Raw genomic sequence first — 9,067 nt, forward strand, 5'->3', positions numbered from 1 at the left:
AGCTAGGTCTACAGGTATCTGCCACCACAACTGGCTTTTTTGTAGATGGAGTTTCACTCTGTCGCCCAGGCTGGAGTGCAATGGTGCAATCTTGGCTCACTGCAACCTGCACCTCCTGGGTTCAAGCAATTCTCCTGCTTCAACCTCCTGAGTAGCTGGGATTACAGCACCACCACACCCGGCTAATTTTTGTATTTTTAGTAGAGATGGGGTTTCACTATTTGGCCAGGTTAGTCTCAAACTCCTGACATTGTGATCCTCCTGCCTTGGCCTCCCAAAGTGCTGGGATTACAGGCATGAGCCACTGTGCCCAGTTGGGTTTTTCTTATTTTTTTATTTTTATTTTTTTATTTTTGTAGAAATGTGGTTTTGCTGAATTGCCCAGGCTGGTCTCAAACTCTTGAGCTCAAGCAGTCCTGTCACCTCGGCCTCCCAAAGTGCTGGTATTACAGGCATGAGCCACTGCGCCCAGACAGTTATCTTATGTCTTGACTCTACTTGATATCCCTGACAATCCAACTGCTGAAATACAGGTGAAGAACAATCACCTGTATTTGGTCCTCTGCTAATCTGCTCTTGCAAGTGACCCAAGAATAGAAGTAACACACTTAATAATAAAACCAAGATTGCAAAGTCCACTGGCTGGGACCCTCCATGGACTATCTACCCACTCCCTTCCCTGCTCGCAGAGATTTAATAGGAATCTACATAAATTGTGGTATTTCCTTGGCAAAGGTAAAATGTCTAAGTGAAGGGTGGGATGAACTTTACAGGGCAGTGAAAGGGTAGAAAAGAAAAGAGAAAAGTGGGAGGTTGGGGCCAGCAATATCCAGGGGTAATAGAGGTGATTAACCAAGTTGCTTATGAAAAATGCCACATGGCAGAAACAACTCAAAGCTTGAGGTGCATTGGGAAACCAAAATGCATTTATATACATACGTAGACATATGTAATTCATGTCTAGTCAAGAGAAGAACAGTTGAAACACATACGTACTTATGACACTGTGAAAATTACCAGATGAAAGGTTGTGAGACCAAAAGATGGAGAATTCTAGTCAACTTTCCAAGCCCTGTATCCAGACGGAGTCAGGCAGCAGACAGCTGAAAAACAGTGCTGCCGTTCTTCTCCAGGAGCCCTTTCTGCCACATCCCTCAATGACATCTGCCTTCTACTCCAATATTTCTAGGTACAGAGAGCTCAGCCCATTTCACAATTCTTCAATTCTGCTGTTCGAAAAAAATCACCTCCTTATGCTTGTAATGCCAGCACTTTGGGAGCCCGAGGCAGGAGGATCGTTTGAACCCAGGAATTTGAGACCAGGCTGGGCAACATAGTGAGGCCTCATCTCTACAAAACAATTTAAAAATTACCCTGGGCAACATGGCAAAACCATGTCTCTACAAGAAATACAAAAATTAGGCATGGTGGTATGCTCCTATAGCCCCCACTACTTGGGTAGGCTGAGGTGGAAGGATTGCTTAAGCTCAGGAGTTGAGGCTGCAGTGAGCTGAGACCATGCCATTGCACTCTAGCCTGGGCAACAAAGTGAAACCCTATCTCAAAAAAACAAAAAATTAGTCGAGCGTGGTGGCACGTGCCTGTAGTCTCATCTACTGGGGAGACTGAGGTGGGAAAATCGCTTACGCCTGGGAGGTTGAGGCTGCAATAAGCTGTGATCACGCCACTGCACTCCAGCCTGGGAAAGAGAGCAAGACCCTGTCTCAAAAAAAAAAAAAAAAAAAAAAAAATCACCTTCTTGCAACTTCCACCTGCTTATTCTCCTAGTTCTGCCCTCCAGGAGGGCTACACAGGAGCAATGTGAGATGAAGTAAAATAAGGGTATGGTCTGAAAGACCTGGGTTTGAATCCTAGATTGGCCACTCATAACTTGTAACTCTGAACAGGGTACCCTTCCCCTTCTCTCAGCCTCAGCCACCCCCCCGTCTGTCAGAACAGGGGTGATATCCCTTAAACCACTGTATTGTCTTAAGGAGTATAGGAGATAAAGTGATTGTAAGTTAAATTAGCTGGTTCATGGTAGTAAGTCCTTTTCATTCTTTTTTTTTTAACAGAAAAGTAATTTGTATTCCCTTTTCCACACCATGATCTTTCACATATAAAATCAAGAAGCTAGCCTCTTTTTAAATGTATTTTTTTTTACTATTAACAGGTGAATTGATGTTGATTACACATAAATTATAAAATACAGATAAGTAAAAATTTGAAATCTCCCATAATTCTGGTAACCATAGGCCACACTCTATGTTTTGTAAAATCTTTCAGACATTTCTATGCATATATATTATTTTTATAAAAATAAGTTCATATCTATTAAGTTATAATCTACTTTTTTCACTTAAAAATTGGAAATGTCTTTCCAGGTGAGTATATTCTGTCATTCTTAGTGGCTACATAATAGTCCATTTTGTGGATGTATCATAGTTTACGTAACCATTTCCCTATCATTGTACAGTTGTTTGCAGGTTTTATGGTTGCCATTTTGTTATTGCAAATAGTGCTGATCTTATCACCAAGAAACAGCTGAGACCCTCAGATTGAAGGATGTTCTACAGAAAGACTGGCCTGTACTCCTCAAAAAAATATCCTCAGAAACAAAGAAAGGCTAAGGAACTGTTCCAGACCAAAGGTGACTAAAGAGACATGACAACTAAAAGTAATGCTTCATCCTGAATTGGATGCTAATTTGGGGGTAAGGGGGAATCTTGCTCTGGAGGACATTTTGGGGACTATTGGCTAAATGTAAATGTGGATTGAGTATTACATAATATTGTGTCAGTTAGTTTCCTGATTCTAATAGTTGTACTGTAGCTATATAAGAGAATACCCTTATTCTTAGAAATGTATACTGAAGTATTTAGGAGTAATGAGGTGTTATGTCTATAATTTAACTGGTTCAGGAAAAAAATGTGTGCGTATATGTGAAAAGATAAAGCAAATGGGGCAAAATGTCACAAGTTGGTGAATCTTGGTGAAGGATATACAGGAATTATTTGTGCTTTTCCTGCAACTTTTTTATAATTTTCTTTTAAATTTTTTATTTATTTATTTTTTGAGACAGTGTCTTGCCCTGTCACCCATCCTGGAGTGCAGTGGCATGATCTTGACTCACTGCAGCCTCAACTACCTGGGCTCAAGCCATCCTTCCACCTCAGCCTCCCAAGTAGCTGGAACCACAGGCATGCACCACCATACCCAGCTAATTTTTATGTTATTTGTAGAGATGGGGTTTTGTCATGTTGCCAAGGCTGGTCTCGAACTCCTGAGTTCAATCAGTCTTCCTGCCTCAGCCTCCCAAAGTGCTCGGATTACAGGAATGAGCCACTGTGCCCAGCAACTTTTCTATAATTTTCCAATTTTGCTTAAAAGTTAAACACACCAGCAGAAACAGCAGCTTTTTCCCAGAGGGTCTGAAGAAGGTTCAAAACTAGGGTCAGCAAACTCATGGAACAGGAGTAAGCCTTGGGAAGGTCATCAGGATATTTGACTAAAGAGCCATCTGAAGGAAAGAGTACAAACTATTTGGTTCAGATGAGCTAGAGAGAACAATCTCCTATCCCAGTACTCAGAATGATTCTCAACCTCTTCCACTGAAGTGCACTCAAAATAGAGGAAATTGACTTTCTGCACTGTTTTCACCCTTAACTTGTGACTGTTTTGTTTTGTTTGTATCTCCTGTCCTCATCTATCTTAGGTTCCGTTTTCATTTTGCTGAAGTAACACTTCTTTCTTTCTTATAGGACACATGGGTAATAGACATCTAAAAATAAACAATGCTGAGATGAACATTCTTGTACATACAGCTTTCTGTCCTTGTCTAATTTTTCCCTTAAGATACATTTCTAGAACAAAAATTCCCAAGTCAAAGAGTTTTGTTGTTGTTGTTCTGAGATGGAGTCTCGCTCTGTCACCAGGCTGGAGTGCAGTGGCACAATCTCGGCTCACTGCAACATCCGCCTCCCGAGTTCAAGGCATTCTCCAGCCTCAGTCTCCCAAGTAGCTGAGACTACAGGCATGCACCACCATGCCCAGCTAATTCTTGTGTTTTTAGTAGAGATGGGGTTTTACCTTGTTGGTCAGGCTAGTCTCAAACTCCTGACCTCAAATGATCCACCCTCTTGGCCTCCCAAAGTGCCAGGATTACAGGTGTGAGCCACTGCGCCTGGTCATCAAAGAGTTTTATACATATTGTTTGAAGTCCATTCATTCATATTGCTAAATGCCCTGCAGAAAGTTCTTACCATGAACATATTACCCAACTTCAACAATTATGAACGAATTTCCCATCTTGTTTCTTATTCCTTCTAATTCCCTGTCCCCACACACCATGGTTTATTTTGAAGCAAATCCCAGAGACATCATTTCTCATCCTCATATATATCATTATATGTCTCTAAAATGCATACTTTTAACAAATGCAATCACAATACTATTATTGAACACCCCCTCCCCACCAATTTTTAACAATCATCTCTGGTTGTCTTCAAACATCCAGTGTTTAAATTTCTCCAGTGGTGAATGCTATTAAGTGTTTACCATTGTTATCAAAATTGCTGCAGATAGTAGGAGGAGCAAATGCATGTTCTTGGAGTTTTGTTTGAAATCAAGGTGACAATTCACATTATATTTACTATCTACATATTATTTGTGATATGTACTATATATATATGTATATAAAGATATGTATGAATATAGGCATATACTACATGCAATTGTGGTAAACTGTATAAAATCAAATGCTCGTTATTCTAGTTTTATACTAATTTAAACTTCCCAAAGGCACTTAAGAATATTAGGAGATGCAGGCCGGTCACTGTAGCTCATGCCTGTAATCCCAGCACTTTGGGAGGCCAAGGTAGAAAAATCATGAGGTCAGGAGATTGAGACCATCCTGGCCAACATGGTAAAATCCCATCACTACTAAAAATGCAAAAATTATCTGGGGGTGGTGGTGCACACCTGTAGTCCCATCTACTCTGGAGAGGCTAAGGCAGGAGAATCACTTGAACCCAGGAGGTGGAGGTTGGAGTGAGTCAAGATTATGCCACTGCACTCCAGCCTGGGGAAAAGGCAAGATTCCATCCAAAAAAAAAAAAAGAATATTAGGAGATGCAATCAAAATAACAGATAAAATACAATTGCTAAATAATTATTAGATACAGGTATCAGGAGGCTGGGCAGGGTGGCTCACACCTGTAATCCCAGCACTTTGGGAGGCTGAAGCAGGTGGATCACTTAAGGTCAGGAGTTGGTGACCAGCCTGGCCAACATGGTGAAACCATGTCTTTACTAAAAATACAAAAATTAGCTGGGCATGGTGGTGGGCACCTGTAGTCCCAGCTACTCAGGAGGCTGAGGCAGGAGAATAACTTGAACCCAGGAGTCGGAGGTTGCAGTGAGCCAAGATTGTGCCACTGCACTCTAGCCTGGGGGACAGAGTGAGACTCCCATCTCCGAAAAAGAAAAAGTTATCAGGTATTATGGCTTTAAAAGTCCACACACAAAGTGGAAGTAGAAACATTTCTGTATCATGTAGTTTTTATAATTTTATCTAGTTCACCTACACAAATTATTAAAATAAGCTATTTTAAAATTCCCCCTGCTTTTTTTTTTTAGATGGAGTCTTGCTCTGTTGCCCAGGCTGGAGTGCAGTGGCGTGATGTCAGCTCATTGAAACGTCTGCCTCCTGGATTCAAGTGATTCTTCTGCCTCAGCCTCCCAAGTAGCTGGGATAACAGGTGCCCGCCACTACACATGGCTAATTTTTGTATTTTTAGTAGAGATCAAGTTTCACCATGTTGGCCAGGCTGGTCTCGAACTTCTGACCTCAAGTGATCTGCCAGTTTCAGCCTCCCAAAGGGCTGAGATTACAGGCGTGAGCCACTGTGCCTACCTAAGGCTTTTAAAATTTCTAACAAATGGCCAAGGCACAGTGGCGCACGCCTGTAATCCCAGCCCTTTGGGGGGCCAAGGCAGACGGATCAACTGAGGTCAGGAGTTCGAGACCAGCCTGACCAACATGGCAAAACCCCGTCTCTACTAAAAATATAAAAATTAGCTAGGCATGGTAGCGCATGCCTGTAATCCCATCTACTTGAGAGACTGAGGCAAGAAAATCAGTTGAACCCAGGAGGTGGAGGTTGCAGTGAGCTGAATTTGTGCCACTGCACTCCAGCCTGGGTGGCAAAAGCGAAACTCCATCTCAAAAAAAGAAAAAAAAAAAAAAAAACTCTAACAAATGGTGGAAAATAGGCATAGTCTTAATTATGCAGTACACATAGTCTTTATTAGCATTATATTACAGACATTATTCCTTTAAACTGGTTTCTTATATTATGAAGGTATTTCCAAATATACTCCCATGGTGACTTATGTTTAGTAGCATCCATTTGCTGTAGCGTGTGGACCTGGGTGTAGTAGATGCTATTGGTGCCCTGCCTGGGTCTCTTCACCAGCCAGTACCCCATCCCACATCTGTTTCAAGTGCAGCTTACCCCTGTGACTTCTAATTATCTGTCCTTGCCTGATGGGAACCTAGGAAGCTATACTCCCCTTATAGCCAATGAATGATTCTAGGATACAAAATCCGTGGCGCCTGCCTCAAGCAGGACTACTGCAAATGTTTCCCCCTGTGAACCCAGCCAAGGCTAAACTGTATCTAAAACCATGTCCTTGCTCAGTTCTCTCCTGTTCCCTATCGTGCTTCGTGTCATCCTCTCACGTTCCCTATCCCACTTCATGTCCTCCCTCGTACGTTTTCTTTAAGTGCACCCCTTCCAAAAATCAGATAACTGAAATATCATGCAAACCAAGGAAGGAGCTGTGCTTTTAGTTTAGAAGTTTAAGTTTAGGTTGGAAGTCCACTGGTAATGAATTTTTGAGAGAACGTGTTCCTCTCAATGGCATTGATACAGACTATGAAACTGAGCGTTAGAAATGGAAAAAGAGGCCAGGTGTGGTGGTTCACGCCTGTAATGCCAGCACTTTAGGAGGCTGAGGCAGGCGGATCACAAGGTAAGGAGTTCAAGCCCAGCCTGGCCAACGTAGTAAAACCCCATCTCTACTAAAAAAAATACAAAAAATTAGCCAGGCATGGTGGCAGGCTCCTGTAATCTCAGCTACTCAGGAGGCTGAGGCAGGAGAATCGCTTGAACCCGGGAGGCAGAGGTTGCAGTGAGCCAAGATCAGTTGCAGTGATTGCATTCTAGCCCAGACAACAGTGTGAGACTCCATCTCAAAAAGAAAAAAAGAGAAAGAAATGGAGAAAGAACAGCCTTGGTAATGTGGTGCAACCCCATCTCTACAAAAATCATAGTGGTGCACACCCATAGTCCCAGCTACTCAGGGGCTCACCTCCTGGGCCCAGGAGGTAGAGACTGCAGTGAACTGTGATTATACTGCTGCACTCTAGCTTGGGCAACAGAGCGAGACCCTCTCAAAAAAACAACAACAGGCCAGGCGCGGTGGCACACACCTGTAATCCCAGCACTTTGGGAGGCCTAGGCAGGCAGATTACCTGAGGTCTGGAGTTTGAGACCAGCCTGACCAACATGGAGAAACTCCATCTCTACTAAAAATACAAAATTACCCAGGCGTGGTGGCACGTATGTACAATCCCAGCTACTTGGGAGGCTGAGGCAGGAGAATTGCTTGAACCCAGGAGGTGGAAGTTGCGGTGAGCCGAGATCGTGACATTGCACTCCAGCCTGGGCAACAAGAGCGAAACTTCATCTCATCAAAAACTAAAATTAAAATTAAAAAACAACAACAACAAAAAGAAGTGGAGCAAGAAAGAAAGGGACATAAAAACCAATTCCCAGACAACCATAACTAGATTTCTGTTATTGATTTACTCAGCCCTAATTCATCTTCCAATTCTAGTAACAGTTTACCTTCATGAAGACATCTGCCTCTAGGCTAACATAGTTCTGGAAATCCCTGAGTCTTAGGTGCACTGGAACGGTCTGCCAGTTTTATGCACCTGGTAACGGTATCAGCTTACACTGAGAAGCCTGTTTCTAGAATAGTCCTTCCTCCTGAGGCTATGAGACTATTCTTTGTCATTCTTTCCAGAAGACCAACTCTGGCCCAGGGCTGCCTTACAGGATTTTCTGCAGTGATGAAAATGTTCCGTCTGCACTGTCTGATGCAGTAGCCACCAGTTACAAGCGGCTATTGAACATTTGAAATGTGGCCAGTAGGACTAAGGAACCAAAGTTAACATTTTAATTTTCATTAATTTAAACTTAGATTTAAATAGCCATGTGTGTGTCTAGTGGCTGCTACATTCGGCAGCACAGCTTTAATTTCTAGCAAGGACATTTACGCCATTGTGAAGGGAAAGCAGAGACCGCCTGCTGAAAGGCCAAATTGTTCTGGCTCCTTGCTTATAGTAACCAGAAGTATCCAAATGGAGACAATGAATGGGCCTAGCTGTAAGTAGTCTATGATAACCATGGGTGGGGGCAAGAACATGGGAACAGAGAAGGCCTAGTGAAATCTTCAGAGTGTTAGAATCTGTCCTGTACAGAATGTACTGTAATCAGTAGCAAACAATAGAAGTATTTTTAGACTTACCAATCAAATCTTTACAAGTTGATTTGTTAAGTTACTTTGTTAGCCCTTACATGTGAACGTGAGTATGTCCTACCCTGCTTGAAAAGACATAATTTCATTGTAACATTTTACCTAGACAAAATTACCCTAAAGTAAGTTGAACCCTTTCTGATTTGAAGCCTTTCCCTATATTTGAGCCTGAAATATACAAGTTTATAAGACTTGATTAAGAATATGAAGTGGCCAGGCCAGGTGGCTCACACCTGTAATCCTAACACTTTGGGAGGCCAAGGCAGGAGGATTGCTTGAGCCCAGGAGCTTGAGACCAGCCTGAGCAACAAAACAAGACCCTGTCTCTGCAAAAAAAAAAAAAATTTTTTAAGTACCTGGGTGTGGTGGTGCATGCCTTTAGTCTTAGCTACTCAGGAGGCTGAGGTGGGAGGATCACCTGAACCTGGGAGGTAGAGGCTGCAGTGAGCTGTGATCATGC

At 42.5% G+C, this 9,067-nt stretch overlaps 1 protein-coding gene across 1 annotated transcript in view; it reads left to right on the plus strand.

Annotated features, from left to right (window-relative positions):
- Positions 1-2,713, plus strand: part of PHF6 (PHD finger protein 6) — a 66,170-nt gene extending 63,457 nt beyond the window's left edge. Inside the window, exon 11 of the mRNA XM_017511974.2 lies at positions 2,477-2,713. The gene's annotated coding sequence lies outside the window, so the exon portion shown is untranslated. The remainder of the gene's footprint in view (positions 1-2,476) is intronic.
- Positions 2,714-9,067: the final 6,354 nt, after the last annotated feature.

Source organism: Cebus imitator, unplaced genomic scaffold (genome assembly GCF_001604975.1).
Source record: "Cebus imitator isolate Cc_AM_T3 unplaced genomic scaffold, Cebus_imitator-1.0 Scaffold458, whole genome shotgun sequence".
NCBI lineage: Eukaryota > Metazoa > Chordata > Mammalia > Primates > Cebidae > Cebus > Cebus imitator.